The 13,637-nt window shown below is 36.2% G+C and overlaps 1 protein-coding gene across 2 annotated transcripts in view; it reads left to right on the top strand.

Moving 5' to 3' along the window:
• The window catches only part of LOC108723177 (DE-cadherin), a 147,834-nt gene that overhangs the window by 41,061 nt on the left and 93,136 nt on the right, over positions 1-13,637 (top strand). The gene's annotated exons all lie outside the window — the stretch shown is intronic.

Raw genomic sequence — 13,637 nt, forward strand, 5'->3', positions numbered from 1 at the left:
TCCCTACAATATCGTTTTAAAAAAATTTTTTCCAAGATTTTTTTGTTACTAAGTTATCTGGATTAAATGAAAAGATTATTTCGACTTTGATTATTTATAACTTCATTAAAAATCATCGCACAATTTAAAAAAAAAAAAACAAATTCTAAAACTGAAACTTTATTCTATCGAATGATATAATTGTCAAAATTTTTTTGAAAACATGATACAAATGAAATAGCGCTATAATTATAGTTCCAACCTAATATTTTAATATTTTCTAGACAAAAGACTCATATTTAAACAGAAGCTTGTGTTTCAGAGCAAGAATTCTTTATATTTGTATATCTTTTTTTGTGGCGAAATAAACTTTTAGAATGATCGTAGGTACGTGATGCACAGTTGGATGTAACGGATTATTGTGAGCGTATGAAATGACAGGCCTTTATCAGGCGCGCGGATTTTTATCGGAAGCAAACGAATCGAATGATCGCGTTGGGCACGTAACACAGTTCTGATAAAAACTTCACGCGGGCGTGAATACTTTTCCAATGGCTTTCGTGCCTCGTGGGCAATTTTATACGCGGAAAAAAGAGAGAGAGAGAGAGGAGGGGGAGGGGGTGAGGGAGAGGAGGGAAAGGGACTCCTTCCGTATTGAATAAATATAGGCGCGTCAAAGGAAAGCGGCGCCGCCGCGCCGTGGCGGTGGCCGGCGCTCGTCGTTAGAGCATCAATATCTGGCCTGCCAAATTGCCTGTAAATCCCCATTTTTGCTTCGTAGATATTCGAGATTTATGCGGGATACTCTTTTAAGCGTTTTGAATACAAACCGGATTCGCAGATGGTGTGCACGCATACCAATGAGCCGGGTGCGAAACACGCGCAGATACGCCACCTAAAACGCGGCAGAGAGATTATTATGAAAGGCGACGAGCGTGCGCTCATGATATTTACTAAATATTGAAAGTTACCGAGTTTGTGTGCAAGGGCACGGGCCGGGAGTCTCGTTAAACGCTCGTCACATCGTAAAAAGCTCGGGTAAAACGGGAGCTGTGCCGCCCGACCGTCTATGAACTAATTCGTCACGCATGCATTATAGATGAGGAGCAGCTGAATCAACGCTGTGACATAGACTATTACATAACTCATTAAAAACGATTTAATATCTTTCTTTTCTTTCATCATCGATGAAACACATGTCATTATCTCTCGGCGTGTGTGCACGGAGAGAAAACGCACGCCTTCTTCGATAAAGTATATTCGTTTCCCTGCAAGAGCGCCGATCGACTTGTTCCTTTGTTCGCTGTGATCGTACGCGAAGACGATGAGCCTTTCGCGAAGGGCACAGAAAGGAAACTGAGGGCTAAGGGGAGCGAGAAGAGACGGAACTATCAAAAACGGAAGACGTACTTTTAAATATCTCGGAACGATTGAATCATTTGCACGATACGTATCACAAATACATATAGGCGCTATACTTATATACAACTTTATCGAACGTCCTCGAATTGTCGGAATAACGAGATATATTCAAAATATTCTTTTATCAATGTAGAGTGACTTAAATATTGAGTTTCATTATGAGAGAAATTAGAATTAAAAATTGAAGAACCTATACAGAGTGTTTCATAAATACATGTCAATACTTTAGGAGATAAATCTATACACTAAAATAATTAAAAAACGTCATGTGAACATATATTCTTCATACCTTATTTTTCAAGTTATGAATGATTAAGGAAAATGTTCGAAATGCCCGCCTTGTGTGTCACACACGCTATTGTATAGCTTAGCACGTCTCGATATTACCTAATGTTTACAAACAATATCCATCAATACAAATTGAACAGAATTTCAAGCAGTCATAGCAGTCCTGGCTATCAGGCAAAACTTGTGGTTCATGCACGATGGTGCGCCTCCTTATTTCCATCTTGAAGTGAGAGCATTTCTAAACAATGCCTTCGCAAAACCGATGGATAGGGCGAGGCGAACCCATCTTATGGCCACCACGATCTCCTGATCTCAATCTATTAGATTTTTATTTTTGGGGCCGTTTAAAATCTATTGTGTATTCAACACCAGTAAACAATGTGGATGATCTGCGAGAAAGGATATGAAATGAATTTGAGATTATTCGAAGAATACCTGGTATTTTTGAATGAGTGCGGAGCTCAATGCTAAGGTATGTAGTAGGGTCGTGTGTTGACGCACAAGGCGGGCATTTCGAACATTTCCTTAATCATCCATAATTTGGAAACTAAGGTAGACTAATGTAGGATGTACAGTATGCGCCACAACTAACACTTCAGTTGTCGGTTTAGTTAAATAAAGTGAGTGGACGGGGGTAAATTTGATTATAACACAAATATTTTGTCCTTCTACCAAATATTTATTCGATACGATTTCCTTTAATTGCAATCACTGCGTTACTGTGTCACACTCAGCAAACATAATAGTGATTAAAAGAGAGTCGCATTTTTTTTGGCGCACACTGTATGTTCATATGACGTTTTTTACTTATTTCAGTACATAGATTTACCTCCTAAAGTATTGACATGCATTTATGAAACACCCTGTAGAATATATTTATTTTCCAAAAATAGTAACGAGGAGGGTCTATAAGGGCCGATTTCGGCCCTATCCAAATTTTGTTTAAATTGAACTTTTGTCATGAAAATTTATTCTTTGAGGTCAATTATATTCAATTTAAATAATTTTAGCTTAAACGGAGCGGTGATGTTGCCATATTTATACGAAAATTAATATTTTGAATATTGCATGTTTTATTGAAAAATCTAAAAAATCATGGTTGTCGTGTTGGAAAATGATCTAAATCATTCTGGAACGGCAGAGTTTTCTCAATTCTCTTTACATTTGATGCCGATGTTCTTATAAGGGTGTCCCAAAAAGGTCGAGACACCTGAATATCTCGGAAAAAATAAGTTTTACAGGAAAGTGTTTCAGGCAGAAGTTGTAAGGTTCAAAAAGATCTACTTACTGATCTTGTCAGTTTGACCCTGGGTAGCATCGATTGCCAAGATCAGATCAAGGTCTCATCGATTTTTTTAAATGGTACACCCTTATACTTTTGCTTCCAGAATCTAATAGTTGGTGTCGAGAGCTTTCTAAAACGCTTTAAGAAAATATTTTTTCATTAAGTACTTTTTGAGTTACAATGCTGAAAGGTTACAGTACCGCCGGCATTAGCATTACAAGGTGTACCACGCGGAGATTGCCCAGGCGGATTTAAAGACGTGTATATACGTCTTTTGTGCTCAGAGAAAGATTGGAGAACAATGCAGCCAATGTGAAGGCAAGATCGGACGATGCCTTCATTGGCTGGATCATCGTCCGATCTCCAATCTTTCTCTAAGCACAAATTCCGGCGGTACTGTAATCTTCATGCATCATAACTCAAAAAGTACTTAATGAAAAAATATTTTCGTATAGCGTTTTGAAAAGCTTTCGACACCAGCTATTAGATTCTGGAATCAAAAGTAGGATGTTCCATTTAAAAAAAATCGATGTGACTTTGACCTGACTTTGGCGACGCCACAAGGTCAAACTGATAAGATCAGTAAGTAGATCTTTTTGGCCCCTACAACTTCTGTCTGAAACACTTTTCTGTAAAACTTATATTTTCCGAGATATTCAGGTGTCTCGATCTTTTTAGGACACCCTTATAAGAGCATCGGCATCAAATGTAAAGGGGGAATTGAGAAAACACTACCATTCCAGAATGATTCAGACATTTTTCAATAAGACATATATGCGATATTCAAAAGTAATTTTCGTATAAATATAGTAACATGACCGCTCCGTTTAAGCTAAAATTATTTAAATTGAATATAATTGACCTCAAAGAATAAATTTTCATGACAAAAGTTGAGTTTGGATAGAACCAAAATCAGCCCTTATGGACCCTTCTCCTTTCAAGAGAGTATAACTTTGTAAAAAAATAATTATAATGAAATGATCTAAAAAGTGTTTTAAAACTTGATATCTCTACTTTTCAGATCAATATTGTAGATAATGATTTTACGGAATCACACGAATATTAAATGGACATCCGTCGCACCTGAAAATTTTTTACCAACTTTACAAAGTTCCATGGCGTGAATTAAGAATCGCACACGAAAGCAACTTACTTACCTTTCGAAAGAATAAATCTTTATTTATAATTTGTATATTTGTTGAACGTTTTCGATTTTTTTTATCGAATTATTTAATGTTGAAACAAAAAGCAACCTTTTTGACTTCACTGCTCACAGAAGATGAACGGAGTAGCGCTCGGTATTCTTTAAAAAAACGAATAGAAAGGTCTGAATTTTCTCTTTAAAGTGTATCTATGATATATTTACGCTGTATACATAACACATAAAGAAGCGTAAATCCACGATGCGTGAAAGGGTCTAGGGCCTTATTCACGAAAAATGTCGCATACAAAAATGCTAAAGAAATCTATTATATACATAACGTGTATACTATATTCGTGCATTTTCGTATGCGATATTTTTCGAGAATACGGCCTCTGCTATGATAGAATCAAGCGAATATTATTTTGTTCAAAGTCATTGCTTCAAACATGAAGGACTTAAATGATGTGCAAATCATAGAATTTTCAACGTTTCTCGCTGGAATATATCAAGTTGAATAATAACATACCAATCATTTAACTTTTAGCGCCTCATTTAAGAGAAGTTTAAACGTTTATATGAAAAGTTTCTTTATATTAAAAAAATAATAGATGTACCTCTCTTAAAGAGAACTTAGATCTTTCTATTCGTTTTTCTAAAGAATACCGAGCACTATTTTGTTCGTTTTCTATGAGCAGTAAAAGTAAAAAAGGCGCTTTTTGCTTCAATGTTAAATAACTTGATAAAAAAACTTGTATAACGTTGAACAAATACGTAAAGATTTTTATCTTATTCATTTTTTCGAAAGCTGTAAATTGCTTTTGTGTGCGATTTTTAATTCACACCATGGAACTTTGTAAAGTTTATAAAAAATTTTCAAATTTAATGATTGTTTATTTGTATTCGTGTAGTCTCGTAAAAAAACAGTCAAAACGTTATTTACCGATCTAAAAAGTAGGGACTTCAAGCTTTAAAATGCTTTTTTGATCATCTTATTATTGTATAATTTTTATTGACGAAAATTACATTCTCTTGAAAATTGCCTGTTTTTGAAGGGCAGAATAAGTGATCCTTTAATATATTTTGGCGTAATATATTTTATAACTCATTTGAAACACTTTTCTTGATATTACCGCGAGAAATTTTTATTTTCTATTTATTTATTATATATCTATTCGTCTGCTATCACATGTTATTTATTTATGTACAATCGATATTTATCATGCGTAGATCGGGCGAGGAAAATAACGAAAAATATATGGTTAAATAATTACTCGAGATTACAGCTCAATTTTCAGTAGAATCGCTGTATTTAGATAGAACGTGGCGCCCGCGACGCGTACTAAAATTACTGTAGTATTCGATCTCATCGAGGATCCATGGTGTCACTTAAAAAAATATAGTATTCAGCAGTCCTTTTATTGCGCTTTTATCACTTGAATGATTTTTGTGTCATATAAAAGACCAAGCGAAACGCACATCCGCATACAAAATGGCGGTATCTAACGGGTTTCGATCCAAATAAAAAAAAAAGGGGGGGGGAAAGAAATAACAACATGAATGTGAGCAACGCTAGCTACTGGAGAATATTTTTATTACAAAAATATACGCGAGAACACGACAAACACGAATCGACGCCAAAATTGAATTGCGCCGGTGACGGTAGTGAAAAACCGAGCGCCGTCGAGTCGTTTTATTTTTTTGGGGATCGCTGAATCGAAAAGTTTGCTTGTGATTTTGGGTGAGCCTACCCAGATCAATAAAGTTAACACGACATTCTATTGATATAAAAAAATAATTACTTCCAGCAGCATTTTCTTTTCGAAAATTGATAATGAACGAATCGTACTAATTTCAGAGATTCAGTCTACCTCGCTCTCTTCTCTCCTAATCTCACGAATCCGGAAGTCTAGTTAGCATTTCTCAGGTAGTATATTGTCTCACTACGCCTAATTATATCCGGGAATAGATTATAAATTTAGCACGACTTAGCAATTTTCCGTGCGAAAGTCTATCTTTCGCGACGCGACCGAGAGCACACCAATACGACACAATTAACTCGCTCGAAATGGAGTTGCGACCGCCGCCGCGCCGGTCGCTACTCAGGATAATTGGTTCGAAATATCCAGCGGATGCTTTTATTCCAGCTGCGCGTTCTTTCGTTTTTAGCCCGCGAGGAATAATTACCATCGGCGGTGAGCAGAATTATTCGTCGGATAATCTAACGTGAGAGAGCTCGCTCTTGCGAAAATTCGGGACTTTAATGTTACGCCGAGGTAATTAAGTCGGTAGATAGATAACAATACCTGGTGACGAAATATGCGCTTATTCTCCATTTCGTTGAAACTTCCGTTGAAATTGTATATCGTATGGTAAATTGTACAATTCGATGAAGCGGGAGTACGATTTATTAAATGTATGCGACGATTCTTCGCTCTTATTACGTCTTTTACGTGCTAGATAAATATTTACTCGCCCTAATTGTATTGTCAAGTCGGCGTTGATCTCGGTAACAATTGCGTGTCTAATTTTTATCATTTTTTTAATTTGTCAAACTTGTTAACAAGTCTGATAAGTTTTGTCTACTGACGCGATGCGGGTCTATTCACGAAATTTCGGGAAATCTCTTTATAATAAATAATATTACCTGCAAAGAGCGACAAGCATTGTTTTCGTAAGCAGGGAAGAGAAAGTTCAAGCTATTAATTTAGTCGTCACATAAATTGCACAATAAAGGATGAAACTATTGATTTTTCCACCCGTAATTCACGCGCTGTGAAGAAATATCACATACTATATTATTAAAATGTATTTTTTTAACGTTTTTAAAAGAGATCAGAATTCGAACGGAGAAAGAGGAACGCGCGGATTCGAATGACGGAGAAGCCGCACCCTTTATCGATAATCGCTAATTTAAATAACGCGTTGGGTTGAAATATGCAAAAATTTCAAAAGAAAGAAACAATTCAGGCGCCATCATGCAGATAGGAATGAAAAGGGAGGAAAAACGTTTCCTGAAATAGAATGTACTCAAAATGCGCGGAACGTTTGAAAAGATCGATCGCGATTTAAAAGTGGAATAAAGGAAGCACTTTTTTCCGAATAATAGTATAAAAGTCAAAGCATGGCGTTATAGATAGATATGCTCATATGTCGCGTTATGTCGACACAAAGACGAAGATGAAAACCAGATTTAAAAGTACGTCAGTCGGATTTTAACTGACGGAATGAATATCGTACGCTCTCTTTCCAATGCAATATATATGTATACTTCGTTATAATATTCATGTCTCACTTTTGCAATCTGGCCGTCAGATGATGGGGTATGCGTCGTGCAAACTTTGTTTAGTTATAGGTAATTTAATTTTTACAGATTAGTAAACAAGGATCATCATCAAGAGAGAAAATAATTTTATAATCCGCGATATGTGATATTTAATACGCTTTTATCAGTTTCGCCTCTGGCCCGGAGTAGATCTCATATTATGTAGCGTAAACGAAATAGTCTGTAACAACGAAATTTTACACAATATACCGGCTGCATCAACATTTCAGCGTTGGAAAATATGGTATGAGAGAGTTCTGTTATAAAGTTTTATACCGGTTCTCAAGTTTCTCCGTATTCGCGATAAATGGCTCCTTATGAGCCACAATAACAATAAGAATCATGTAACAAGTAACGTTGAAAACAATACTAAAATAAATATCGGCAAGTAAAGAATGTGAGAATAATGTACAATTAAAACTATCGTAATTAAAAGTGAAAAATTAAAATAATACCTATAACGTACCATATAATCGATAAATGTATTTCCTAAAGTGAATCACTGCATGTATTATTCTCGGTATTATTATAGAAAAACAGTAAATATTCGCTGATGGTTACATTAGTTATAAGCATAGCACTGAAGTCACTGATTCACTTTTAGAGAGTAGAGTATCATTTCTGTGTGTTGCTGGTGAGATTATTTTTAAATTTATTTTGAAATTATTTCTTTACACATATATATAAATAAACGCGTTTTTATCAACACCAAACACAGCGTTCGATGTCAACTCTGTCATAATCTTGGCCTATGGAGAAATAGGTTTTCGTCGCTATGTATATTTCGGACAGAAGAGGGCATGGGTTATTAGTGCCATGTCGTTTGCAGAAATTTTGGGGATTTACATCCAACTACATATTAACGTGATCTTAATGGTTCTCCTACGGCAATTGGGAATGACCGTGCGACTGACGTATGGTTACCGTCATCCCCCCCCTCTCTCTCTCTCCCTCCCCCTTTCCGCGAGTGAATAATTTAACGCCGTGTACATACAATTAGTATACGAGATATATTGCACTTCCATATCAAAAGCGGACAAAGGATGAAAGTCAACGAAATCGGTTAAGAAAATATATAAAATCCTAGAAAGTGAATTTTTTTTAGACATATAAGAGTAGATACACAATTTACACTCCACGCGTGCTACTTTTGTGAGTCGAACGGCATGTACTGAGAAAAAAAAACTTTATTTGTGAGAAATATATTTATTTTATTGAAATAAATCTTTATTTAAATACGATAAAATAAAATTTTATTCCTAGCAAATAAGCGATCTCTTTACTTTTTATAATTAATAAGATATATTTCACAGAAATGTATACTTTGTCATCACAATCAAATTTTTTCATAACTGATAAATATCGAAAAAAACCTGTAACATTTGTAATTTCGACATTTTTCTCTCAGCGTGCTCGTTTTACAACTGATAGCGAAGTAAATTTGATAGCAAAAATCCTATCTAGTTTATGACTCGCATAGCATTTATAGTGGGACTCGTGCGACGTTTCCGGTACCGTTGCACGATACGCGTAAGCTCGTTGATAAATCTGTAGATGTATCGCGTGCAATCAACGAACGATCGTTGCCAGGCATTTAGCTCGCTAAATGATTCTTTACGCGCGTGGTCTTTCATCGCATCCGGCCCATGTGGTGCAGCTGGAATTTCCCGACGTTTCGATTGAAATAAAAGGAAATCGTCGCAGGAAATTGCTAAATCCGAACGAAACTGCACGGAACGTTCGGGCGCGTTCGTGGATGGCTGATATTGAAAGCGCGAAACCGATTGAGATAAATACGACTGCCGTGAGCGTACGAACGAGCACAAGACAAGCTCGTTTTCGCTTTTACTGCTCGTACCTCAAGTCACGCGGAAATGGATTTCTCGCATAATGTATCCCGCATGCGGTCTCTTCGAGATCTCGATTCGCGCAGACGATTCACCCTCGGAAGACCCTTCCAGATCCGAATAAGTTCCGATGCTTCTTGCTGAAAGAGATGCGTTTAGTGATCGTAGTACGTGTTTATAAATATATTATCCGAAGAAAGAACAGTCTTTTTTCTCGTTTAGGCGCAGCTGACGTGCCACAACGTACCGCACACCAAGTGCACGGGTATAATTTATTTGTACGGGCCGAGACGTGCGCGCGCATCGCGCGCGTGGGCGAGCGAGCCTGAAATGAGTTCTTGGCGTGTTACATGACTAGGATATCCAGCCTTATCCAGGGCCTTCTAATGGCGTCTAAAAATAAATTCCATATGCAACGGGTGTGACTTGAAGGCCGTCTCTCTTCTTCGCGTGTCTCGCTCGTGCGTTGACGGAGAATAGACTTGATCGTGTGTGCGTACGTGTGTACGTGCGTGCTTGTTGAAATAGTTTCACTTACGGCAACCTGAGACCTGAGGAACTGAAAGAGGAAACGGTATCTTGTTATTCGCGAATGAAAGAAAGAGGATGTTACGCATTACGTTATATAACTATAGAATATTTATTCATCTAAAATCATAGAATAACATTGCTTATCTTCTAAGGATATCGATATTTCTCTTCGGTTAAGGAACGATCATATACATCTCGCTGAGATATTCTTAGAAATTTCTACCGGCATACCATATTTTTAGCGAAGAAGTTTGAGTACTTTAATTAACTTCTACATTTTCCTTTTCTTTCTTTCTCATGCCTTTCACCAAGAATGAAATTCTTATCGACTGGATTGTTATTCGATCATTCCTTTTTATTAGTTCAGCGTTGAGGAAAAAGAAAATATCATGACGCTGCAGCAGAAATTCTCAGAACGATGCATCATTTTGCATAGCTGTTAGATATTCTCAAGGTTGTACGTGCAATTATCTCGAGACAAGAAAATTCCAAGTTGCAACGCAGCGTTGAATTTGCGATAAAAACTATTATGTTAAGAATGAGTTTATAATTCGCTTTTATAGATAGATGTACGCATACACGAGATTTATGCATACCAAACAGATGTGATGAGTTTTATGTTTGCTTTATAAATAAAAAAAAATCCTTTCGTCTTTTAACGTTTTTAACATTATGGAAATATGTCATAAATACGCCTGCAAAAATTTTTTCTGTTTTTTTTCTCTCTTTTTTCTCTGACGCAGATTTAAAAAAATTGTAATTTCTTCCATGATAATTCTTGATATAATGAACAAAAGAAATGGCTTCCCCAATTTAAGTTTCTAGTTCTATTCTCGAGAACCGGGAAGTTTTATTATTCTGATAATATTGTACGACACGTTGGGAAATGTCCGCAGCAAGACTTCGCAAACTCAAGTCCATCGTCGTGGTCGGTTCGTCAATTTGAAATTCAAAAACGCAAAAACATTTGTCGCGCGAGTTTGAAACTACGTTTGCATCGAAATAGATTTCTATCATTGCAATCCCGTGATTTGCCTTTTAAAATAATCGTAAGCGCATGTTCACTCTTCATGTTTTCTGCATTCCATTTTTATCCTTCTCTCGAGAGATCGATAATGACAGCACGGATTAAAGTTTGTTCTTTATGAAACATTAAATCCATCTGTCTGTTGTTTTAAGTTACTGAATAGTTTTATCGAATTCTGTCTTATCAGATTTTATTACGATAATCTTGTAAATTTTATTACGATCTGATGTGAAAACAAATTGTTCTGACATTCTCTTGTCGCTTGCGTGCTTCCCAACGACGAGGAAAATCAGGCATGCATCCAACACGGTGCGTATTCGAGACATCTGGCAGGAAAATAGATGGCACGTGGAAAATTCGTTCGTCAGGGATATAATCGTGGGGGTCGACTTTCCCATGGTCCGCACTCTCCGACGAGGTGCTCCTAACGACAGCGCGAATGCAATTTTTTTTCCTCGACATGTTCCAACCGTGACATGTTTCACCATTTTCCAGATGTTGTTTTTTCGGTCCTTTCCATTAACATTGGTCTTCGAACGAAATCAAGTGTATTGTTCGTGAACCTTCGTCGCTTGTGCATGGCGGATAATACGAGCGATGCATCGTTAAAGCAACAAGAGCGAAATGTTTCATGTTATCATATGTTGCGTTATATTTTGCTTTGCAATCTGGTTGCACAAACGGTTCGAATTAAGTGAGTCCAGTCTAGTAATTTACAGTCCCCTTTCAATTATAACTGTAACACGAACACAGGGAGCGAAGGATATATAACTTCACGAAAGTTGCTCCAAGCGATTACTTCGGCGTAACTGTTCTTAATTCAATTATTATTCAAAACTCAAACGGACCAAGCTTTTCCTTCCTGAATCTGTCATTACTCACGATACTGTCATTTCGAATTCATCGCGAGAGTTTCTATTATATCTCGCATACATGCCCCAATAGATGGTCGTCAATAAGGGAGAATAGAACGTGCGAGGGACCCAATAGAACAAAGTGGACTCTCGGTCTATGAGTCACCATTGCGTACACTAGATATATGCGTATATGCATGTATGCAGTGTACGCGTGTACCCCATTGAATGCGCCATCGACCAGCTAATGCAATAAGAAGAGGCGGAAGGGATAGAGGGAAACATCATTGTGAACGTATGTGTGGCGGAGAGATAGCTAGGGGAGTGGATAGAAATGAAAATAGGTAGATCTCCGCTAGGGAGACTTGGGTCGGTAGGTTTTCTATGCAAGTTGGAAATAAAGATGAGAAAACGTCCATAGAATAACTTTATCGATTTGTATCGATAAGTACACGTTAACACAAAGCTCTCCGCGAGAGAAGTCTACACTGAAAAAAATATTCTAAATTTTAATAAATTCTTTGTTTGAATAGTATTAATTAAATGTTTACTAAATATAAAGATATATTTATTTGGTACAAGAACTATTAATTTGATTTAACAATCATTTTCTTATTGAATAAATATTTATTTACTGTAAGTTTTTTTTATAATTATGTATAATTATATATTTATTTGGCACTATATTTAAATAAATATTTATTCAGATTTAATATATTATTTTTTCTCACCACTTCTCGATCACAAGCGAAATGGGGCAAACACATCCACCTCTGGCTACGATTACCGTGCGCTTAGTCCGCGACCTAAACAATGGGCGTTCTTATTTTACCTATAGAATAAAACAAAGATATCTATCGTATAGATCGCGGACTAAGCGCACGGTGTAAACTAGGCCTCTATCGTGCATAATTATGACGTAATAATTAATGTTTAGCAGAATCTGAAATAAAATTTTAATTTCGTATTTCAATACAAAGGATATGTTTCAATGTACTTAATTACTACATGATTTTTACTTGATTACGTTGAACATATTCTTTTGTACTAAAATACGAAATTAAAATTTCATTTTCGCGCATAGTTTGATTGATAAACTTTTTGTCATGACAGCTTTCTTCAAATCGTTAGTCAATCATCAAATTAAATCTTACAACAAAAAATTGTAACGTTCTCTCGGTTTTAGTAAATTATGATTAATATCTACGATTTGATTAAAATGAATAAATGGATTTGTGAATATGTTCGAACTTTACAGAAATGATATTCAGTTAAATTAAATTCATCGTGAATGAATTGATTTAACGCCGCGATCATGTTGTTAATTCGATTTAATAAAGATAGAAGGGGAGTTTATCACAATGCGACAGGTTAATAGACGTTACTCGGAAACGACGGGCGATGATCTTGTCCAGCACGCCGAAATCGCATGCATATCGCCGTCCATCGCGCTGACATGGAACTGACTGGCGGTGTTCGTAAGGGAAAGTTCCGTCGAGATGGAATATTTCTTGAAATCTCATTCAAATCATTTCAAACAGAAACTCCATCCGTTCTTATCCGTTAGGAGTGAAAAATTTACGCGAAAACTTCCACTCTAAAATTTTTATGAGATCTATTCGTTAAAAGTTGATGATGAATTGAACAATGAATTCGAAGAGTTCTTGATAGTCTCGCCAAGTTATCAGTATACAGTAAAATGTAAGTTTCTTTGTTACAAATCAGATGTTATTCCATTTTTATACTGCGAACTGATTACGTTTCTCAATATTTCATTGCAATTTTATAAGAAAAAGGACAATTCTGCGAGCGTTAACACGTTTCGAATTTAACAACGCAGAAGTTAGAAATGCAACTAATACTTCTGCTAACTATATGTATTTTGCAGGAAATATCGATATTATTTCATTACATCTCTACTATCATACGTGATTCTCT

The sequence above is a fragment of the Mycetomoellerius zeteki genome, unplaced genomic scaffold (genome assembly GCF_001594055.1).
Source record: "Mycetomoellerius zeteki isolate Tzet28-1 unplaced genomic scaffold, Tzet1.0 scaffold224, whole genome shotgun sequence".
Classification (NCBI taxonomy): domain Eukaryota; kingdom Metazoa; phylum Arthropoda; class Insecta; order Hymenoptera; family Formicidae; genus Mycetomoellerius; species Mycetomoellerius zeteki.